This window comes from Orcinus orca, chromosome 1, assembly GCF_937001465.1.
Source record: "Orcinus orca chromosome 1, mOrcOrc1.1, whole genome shotgun sequence".
Taxonomy (NCBI): Eukaryota; Metazoa; Chordata; class Mammalia; order Artiodactyla; family Delphinidae; genus Orcinus; species Orcinus orca.
The window spans coordinates 171093606-171102371 of record NC_064559.1 but is presented as its reverse complement, the minus strand read 5'-3'; the positions used below and the strand labels follow the sequence as shown (position 1 = coordinate 171102371).

The following is an 8766-nucleotide window of genomic DNA, read 5'->3' as shown; positions in this document are numbered from 1 at the left end:
ACTTGGGGAGGGGCGTCATCTGGCCCCGGAGGAATGAATCAGGGAGGCTAACTGCTCTTTGTTTTCAGCCCACCTACTTCTAGAAGTGCCTGAGCCTTGGGAGGGTTCCCAGTCTAAATCCAGTTGCTTGTATAGACCCATTGGGGTGTAAGATGCAGCCTTCTGAAGTCTTGGGACTCAAACGTGCTCTCTCTGCTCCCAGCTTGCAAAATGCTGCTGCTGGCATCCCCTCTCCTGTTCTCTCTGTCCTTGTGGCTTTAAATATATTAATCAAATCTCCTTGCTGTCATTTTAGTGGAGTTTCAGGAAAGTGCTTAGGTTTCCAACCTGTCATCTTTAGTTAGCAGCCCTTTGCTGGGTTTTCTAATGTTTCTGCGACGACCACACATTGCTCGTGCAATTTTAAAATATATTTAAGCACTTGAGTTAAATGTTGTGAAACCATATAAAACAATTTAAGAAGAGGGTGTTCATCAGGTTTCCGACGGGAGAATACCTCAGCTTTGTGAAGGGTCTGGTTAGTGTAAGAAAAGTATTTATTTCGAGATGCCAGCGCTCTGAGTCCGTGCGCTGTCGCTCATTGGCCCTGTGCCACGAAGGCGAATAAATTCCTCTGCGTACGCACGGTGACCACTGTGACCTTCAGTTACGTCAGCAGCATTTAAAAGGGAGACCACTGGGTGTGGCGGGGAGAGCGGTCCTTGGGCGGAATGAGGCTAGCGAAAAGACCATCATAGTTCCTGAGTTCAAATTTCACCGAATTCTAGAGGCGGCAGCACGCTCGCGCACCCAGGCCGAAGCCTTCCTTCAGGCTGAGGCTCAGGAAGGAGCCGGGCAGCGACCACAGCTGCTCCGGGTGGGGGGAATGGGAGAGACGGGGTTCACACAGAACCGAGGTTCGAGCCCGGCCTCTGGCCCCCGACCCTAGACGAGGTCACATAGTTCCGCGGGTGAGCCAAGTCCAAGGCTGGGTTCCAAACCCACTCGCTCGTCTGAAGGGGGCAGACGGCGAGCTTCCAGCGCGGTTCCACATCTGGCTCCACCAGCGCTCGCCCCCAGCTGCGTCCTCCGGAGCGCAGCGCCCTAGACGGGCGGGGTCCGCGAGGAGCGACCTTTCCACCTTGGGCCACAAGAGGGCAGCAGAGGACCGGCGGAGAAAACTGAGAGGTTCTTGGGGATGGGGGTGGGAGAGGGTAGGAGACTGAGAAAGAGAAGACCTAGAGAGAGTTAGAAAATACACCAAAAAAAAAAAAAAAAAGAATGAAAGTGAAGGCAGTAAAATGAAAGGAGGGGTGACAGACAGACACTCAGTGAGGGCAAGCCTGAAAGCCCCAGGGGCATAGGGGGACCAAGCACTACTAAACGTAACAGTGATCCCTCAAGGTGCTGTTGGTGCATGTTATTGAGTATTGTGAACCCATTTCATAGACGAAGAAACAGGAAGAGAGAGGACGTGGTCAGCTGTAAAGACACGGAATTGGCACTAGATCGTTTACTGGCTAGGTTATTTAACTTCTCTGCCTCGCTTTCCTTACCTAACTCACAGGGTTGTTATGAGGATTAAATGAAGTAACGTATGTAAAGTGCGAGACTAGCCCTCAGTACATAGTAAGCACTCCGTAAACACCAACTATTATTACTGTGGTTTTGTACGTTGTGCCAACAGGTTAGAACAGTAACTTATCCATTTAAAAACTTAATTATCTTTTTTTTTACTTTAAGTTTTTTCTGTGAAATAATTTATTTACGGACATCTTCCTCTTCCCTTACCCCTTCTAACACTTACACATATCACAGAATCAACCAGACTGTTTGCCTACTCTGAAATCTGAATCCTAATTAGTGATAAAAGTGATAAAAATGTTAACATTGTTGGCACATCACATCTTAAAAGTATTTGTACTATTTTGTAACTTAATTTCTAAATATACCACATGAATTTATAATTTATATTTATAATTACAATGTCTTAATTGTAATGCTCGAATAAAAAAACTAGAATGGTTCCTTTGAAAACTAAAAGTAGAAATACCATATGACCCAGCAATCCCACTCCTGGGCACATACCGAGAAAACCATAATTCAAAACGAGTCATGTACCACAATGTTCATTGCAGCTCTATTTACAATAGCCAGGACATGGAAGCAACCTAAGTGTCCATCAACAGATGAATGGATAAAGAAGATGTGGCACATGTATACAATGGAATATTAGCCATAAAAAGAAACGAAATTGAGTTATTTGTAGTGAGGTGGATGGACCTAGAGTCTGTAATACAGAGTGAAGTAAGTCAGAAAGAGAAAAACAAATACCATATGCTAACACATATATATGGAATCTAAGGGGAAAAAAAATGGTTCTGAAGAACCTAGGGGCAGGACAGGAATAAAGACACAGACCTACTAGAGAATGGACTTGAGGATGTGGGGAGGGGGAAGGGTAAGCTGGGACGAAGTGAGAGAGTGGCATGGACATATATACACTCCCAAATGTAAAATAGATAGCTAGTGGGAAGCAGCCACACAACACGGGGAGATTAGCTCGGTGCTATGTGACCACCTAGAGGCGTGGGATAGGGAGGGTGGGAGGGAGACGCAAGAGGGAGGAAATATGGGGATATATGTATACCTGATTCACTTTGTTATAAAGCAGAAACTAACACACCATTGTAAAGCAATTATACTCCAATAAAGGTGTTAAAAAAAAAACTAGGATGAATTATAACATGAAGGGATTTTCATCTTAGTGTTTTTGCTGTATGAAAGATAATTTTTATATCACATTTTGGGAGTAATAATAGCTTTTTTGCACTATGTAAATACTAGTGGAGATTCTTCTGTAACTAACAAAACGATTATTGAAAACTAATCATCTCAAAACATGGAACGGGGGCCTTGGTTTCCAGGTTTGCGCAGTGCTGCTGAAAATATTCCCTCCATCCTATAGATGGGGAAACTGAGGCTCAGAGGAATTCAGTGACTTTAGCATATGGATCTAGAGCCAGGACTTAAAATGAGGTCCTTTGACCTTTTCTTCCACAGCTGGCTGACTCAGCAGGGGACAGGAAGTGCCTGCTCAGCCCAAGTGGCTGAAATTTGGTTCCACCGTCTTGCTGAGCACAGCCTGACGCCAGGCCCCAGCTGGGGCTCCGCGGCGGCCAGCACGGTATTTTGCTCTCAAGAGGCTTGCTGACAGGCTTGAAAGGACAGCGCTGGACAGCGGTGGGAAGTCTTTTGGACGTGCTCACCATCCCCGTCGGGGGCGAACGTCTGGACAGTGAACACACCGAACGGGTAGCATGGGAGGGGCACACGCTGGAGCAGAAGGAGGGCTGCACCTGGTCTCCAAAAGCTGGGCCCCGGGTGCAGCTGGGCGCTCGGGCTCAGGTACTTAAATTCCCTCCCCCGCCCTGCCCTCTTCATCTGCAACATGGGGTAACGATGATCTTTTCGTCCTCCACAGGGCAGGCAGGAGGGTGGAATGAGGTGAGGTGAAAAATGCAAAGGGCCAACCTGGTGCACAGGATGCTCCAAGCAAGGAGTTCCATGATTATTCCTAAAAGAGGAATTGTAAACTCTCACAGGATTATTTCAAAGAGTAAACCAAATGAAGATGTTCCAGTGCCTCAGACACAGCAGATGCTCAAAGGAGCCTTCAGCTGCACCTGCCGCCAGGCCTTGGAGCGCTGGAGACACCCAGGGGGATGCACGCCTCCACACAGGTCAGTCTTTTCAGCCGACAGCTGTAACTTGTGGACAGAGCCCCTGGCACCCCCCAACCAGGCACTTCAAGAAGAATGTGCGCACGGAACAGTGAGGCCTTTGTAGGAGAGTGAGCTTTGGGGCTCCCTCAAGGAGGCCCTGGTCAGCCCCTGCTGTGCCCACTGGTGGTAAATGGTGCTCTCTCCTTGTGCACCACCCTCACCCCCCAGCCCTCACTCTCAGCAGGTGACCCCAGACCCTGCCTCACAGTCAGCTGTGGCCCCAAACAGATGACCCCTCCCCAGCTCTCCCCTTCACCGGTTGTCGGCATTCTCTGCCATCCTTGCCCCTGTCTTTCTGTCCCTCTGAAAATCAGGATCCTTCCTCCTGCCCAAAGCCACCCCGAAACCCCTGCACCCCTTCCAACAGCTCCTCCTTCTCTGGACACCTCCTCACCTGCATTTAAACCTGCCCCCCAACACCAGCAGGTGGCCCTCCCACACTCGTTGCTTCCTCTGCTGCAGCCCACATGTGCCTCTTTCCGCCCCCCCAGCTTCCATCCCGAGTCCACTCAACAAGAGTCCTTGTCCCCTCCTGTCTCTGACCCTCTCTGAAAAGCTTTGTGAGTTTTTCAAACAAGCAAATGAAAGAAAACCTTCTTTCTATTTGCTAAAGCAACCCCTTGGCAGCCTGTGGCAGTGTTGACCTCCCTCCTTCAAGAAGGTCCCATGCCCCCTTGATGTGGTCACTCCAGGTTTCCCTCCTACCTCTCTGGCTACAGTCCTTCCCTGCTGACAATTCCCAAAATCTCTGTCTCCAGCCCAGAGACCTCTCCTAAGCACGGACCCACATGCCCAGATGCCCCATCCGTCTCCACTTGCATGTCCCACAGAAACCTCCAACTCAAGAGGTTAAAACCTGAGCTGACTTCCACTCAAACTGCTTGTCCTCCCCACCTTGGACAGTGCCGTCTCCACACCCTCTGTCAACCAAGCCCAAAACCTCAGCCTAACCCAGCACTTCCTTCTTTCACCCACCAGCAACCAATTCACCTTTGCCTCCTCAGTCAAGCGGGACACATTCCTCCAACCCGCCGCCCCTGGGAAGCCTTCCCTGCTGCCCCAGGCACCACCAGCAGCTCCTCCTTAGCTCCCCTGCCCTCTGTCACAGCAGGTCCCAAAGCCAAGGGTGTAAACTGGCAACTCAGGGACCAGCCTCCAGAGGTGTTTTACCCCCCTACCATGGGGGCAGCACAAAACATTTAAAAATGAGTCACTGCCAACTGTATTAGTGTCCTAGGGCTGCCATAACAGAGTACTGCAGACTGGCTGGCTTAAAACAATAGCCCAGAGGTGGAAGCAACCTAAGTGCCCATCATCAGATGAATGGATAGAGAAGATGTGGCACATACATACAATGGAATATTACTCAGCCATAAAAAGGAATGAAATTGAGTTGTTTGTAGTGAGGTGGGTGGACCTAGAGTCTGTCCTACAGAGTGAAGTAAGTCAGAAAGAGAAAGACAAATACCGTATGCTAACACATATATATGGAATTTAAGAAAAAAAATGTCATGAAGAACCTAGGGGTAAGACGGGAATAACGACACAGACCTACTAGAGGATGGACTTGAGGATATGGGGAGGGGGAAGGGTAAACTGTGACAAAGCGAGAGAGAGGCATGGACATATATACACTCCCCAATGTAAAATAGGTAGCTAGTGGGAAGCAGCCGCATAGCACAGGGAGATCAGCTCGGTGGTTTGTGACCACCTAGAGGGGTGGGATAGGGAGGGTGGGAGGGAGGCTCAAGGGGGAGGGGATATGGGGATATATGTATACGTATAGCTGATTCACTTTGTTATACAGCAGAAACTAACACACCATTGTAAAGCAATTATACGACAGAAATTTATTCTCTCGCAGTTCTGGAGGCTAAAAGTTCAAAATCAAGGTGTCAGTAGGGCCTTCCCCTCCCCCAACCCCTGCCTAAGGCTCTAGGGAAGAATCCTCGCTGAATTCTTCTAGCTTCTGGTGGATGCAGCAGTCCTTGGCACTCCCTGGCTTGAGGCAGCACAAGTCCAATCTCTGCCTCTGTCTTCACATGGCCATCTTCCCTCTGCATATCTAAGTCCCTGTTTTCTCTTCATATAAGGACACAGTCATTGGATTAGGGTCCACTCTAAACCATAGGACCCCATCTTACATCTGCAAAGACCCTATTTCCAAATAAGATCACGTTGCGAGGTTCCAGACGAGCATGACTCTGGGGGGTGGGGGTGGTGAGGAGGACACTATTCAATCCAGTACATTTAAAATCAGGAGATTATACATAAATATCTAGATTACCACTTTTCTTTAAAAAAAAAGAATCTGACCCCACATCATCTTGCAGCCCAGACTCCCACGTGGTGACGAGTGGCTGGAGCAGAAAAGCCTTCTCATTCCCACTTATACTGGGCACACACTGTCCACCTGTCACAGTCCCTGCCCCAAGGGGTCTAACAACTCTGACAGCAGCCCAGGATCAAAGACAGCCTCCACCCACATGCATCCTCCTTAAAACTAGCAGTGACTTTCTGTCAGAGTAAGAGGGACTGGCAAAGCAGAGGGTAGGCAACTTTTAAGAGGCAACTGCTCTCCACCCAAGCGTTTCTTTTACATCACCTATCTGGTCCTTGGAATTTTCACCTGGAGGCTGGCCGTACAGTGACGACATGTGTATGTGACTGCCACTGGCTGGATGTACAGTGATGACATGTATATGTGACTGTCACTGGCTGGATGTAGCAGTCACTGTCCACTCTCCACCCACAGCCCTTGTCCTTACCACTCCACAGCCAGCATCTGCACTGCTTTCCCTAAGGGCCTCCTCTGGCTACCAGAGCCCGTTTTCCCCACCCTCGTGACTGCCCTCAACCGCTGACTGTCGGAGTCCCTGTATAAACAGCCCAGCTCCCTCACCCTCAGCATGAGAGCTCTAAGGCATGTGTTCTGCACAGGAGTTCCCAGGGTTTCCCAGCGCGATGAAGCTCCAGCTGCTCACTGTGGGGACGTGAGCTTCAATGACACAGCCTCAGGTAGCTCTCTGCCTGCCTGCCTCAGTTCCTCTCTGTCCTGGGAAAGTGCTTTCTGGGATCACCTCTCAGATAACCTATTTGCACGAGAGCCATTTTCTCAGGGTCAGCTGCCAGAGGACCCCAGATTTGAGGACAGAGACGTGGTATGTCTGCCTTGTTCATTTCCACAGCACACAGCACGTGAATGCGCACATCATGAAGAACACTTATTAGTCATTCATTTATTCAGCTGTGTGTGTCGAGCTCCACCATCTCCTCTTGGGCCAGGCCTGGCTTAGGTGCTGGGAGACAGTGATGAGAAGTCTACTATGTTTCCTGCCCTCCAGGAGCTTCCAATCCAGGGAAGAGAGCAGAGATGGCTGCCTCCCTAGAAGCCTACAGCTTGGCCTTGGAAAAACTTAGGAATGTGAAAAAGTGGGGAAGCAGCACAAGCTAGCAAAGAGTGAGAACTAAAATAAATGGGCTAATCCTTCATTCACCCAAATATCCACTGAGAGTTCCCTCAGCCTCTCCTGGCAGGGGCACAAACACGTAAACAGGCAAACAGAACACCAAGGGGGCAGTGGTCTGATAGAGAGCCCAGAGACTGTGGCAGCACCAAGGAGGGGCTAACTCGGCCTGGCAGGGCAGGAGGACTCCCTGGAGGAGGTGTCACCTAAGCTGAGTCTTGAAGGACAGGAAGGCATTTGTAAGATATTGAAAGGAAAAAGCTTTTTAGACAAAGAAATCTGCACAGAGAAAAGTAGGAAGGTATGAAGATGGGTCTGTTTAGGGAACTGCAAGTGGCTTGATATGGCTGAGACAAAGGAGAGGGCTCAGAGTGAGGAAGAGCAGGCAGGGACAGCATTATGAAGGGTGTCTCTGTGCCAGTCAGAGGCATTCAAACCTCTTTGGGACTCAGTTTTCTCCTCAGTGGAATGAACATGATGAGGCTCTTGTAAAGATAAAACGTACTAATGCAAGAGCAGACCTTTATACAACACCTGGCATTTCACTGGTCCTCAGGGAACTGCAGCTACTCCATCCTGAGAACCACAGGAAGTCATTGTAGGATTTGAAACAGCACAATGGCATGGTCAGCTTGGAGCCTTGGGACACACCAGGGAGGAGGCTGTGGGATCAGAAAGGAGATGTGGGTTGCCTGGAGCCCCACCCTACCCTGCAGAGTGCCAACAGCTTATGTCTCTGCCTGAGAACTTTCTCTAGTAGTGGAGTCTTCTCAGTCACATGCAGGGCCGGCCAGAAATGCTGAGGAGTTAATACCCCAGAAACAACCTAACCCAAGAAGAGCCTAGAGTTTGGTGGGTAAGACCTCCCACCTCCTAGCCCTTAGAGGGTCCCCAGTTGTACTGAGCTGCAGGTGATGTCAGAGGCAACCCACTCATTAGCATAACTTTTATTAGCTTTTCTCCATTTCCTATCTCATTTTTATACTCCCTCACTGTGCCTCCTAGAATCACCTTCCAAATAAACTACTCACACCCAAATTCTTGCCTCAAGATATACTTTCCGGGAAACCCAAACTGAGTAGCTGGTAACAGAAATGACCCTAGAAAGTAGATGTTAGGAGGAGATTCCAGAATTATATCACTAAACAGTAAGATGGCAAAAAGAATCCCATTTCTAGTGGGAAGTGGGATGATTTTGCAGCATTACAATTCATGGCTCTCACCTGCGATGGACTGGGCAGATATGTAAGTGGAAAGGGAATCAAAGGCTATGTAAAGCTCCAGCACTTGAAAGGTATGGAGGCAGTGACAGCTACAGGATCATGGAGCTGGTTAGCTTTTGTTATCTGCCTCAGAAGCCTTGAAGACAGAGAATCTGACTGGCTCAGTAAAGTCCACCAGCAACTCAGGGCGCACTGTGAAAACCAGAAGGTCTCCATGGCACAATTTAAAGAGACATTTGTCCTTTCCAGCTGGAGGACAGACTGTGCCAAAAATCAGCCCAAGATTTTATTGTAAGCATGGCCGGGTTACCA

General features: G+C 49.1%; 1 long non-coding RNA gene across 1 annotated transcript; it reads left to right on the top strand.

Annotated features, from left to right (window-relative positions):
* The first annotated feature begins 1124 nt into the window (after window positions 1-1124).
* Window positions 1125-7219, top strand: LOC125961584 (uncharacterized). The gene is made up of 4 exons (XR_007472456.1): window positions 1125-1167; window positions 3043-3387; window positions 3585-3722; window positions 7109-7219. It is a non-coding gene; the product is annotated as an uncharacterized LOC125961584 (long non-coding RNA).
* Window positions 7220-8766: the final 1547 nt, after the last annotated feature.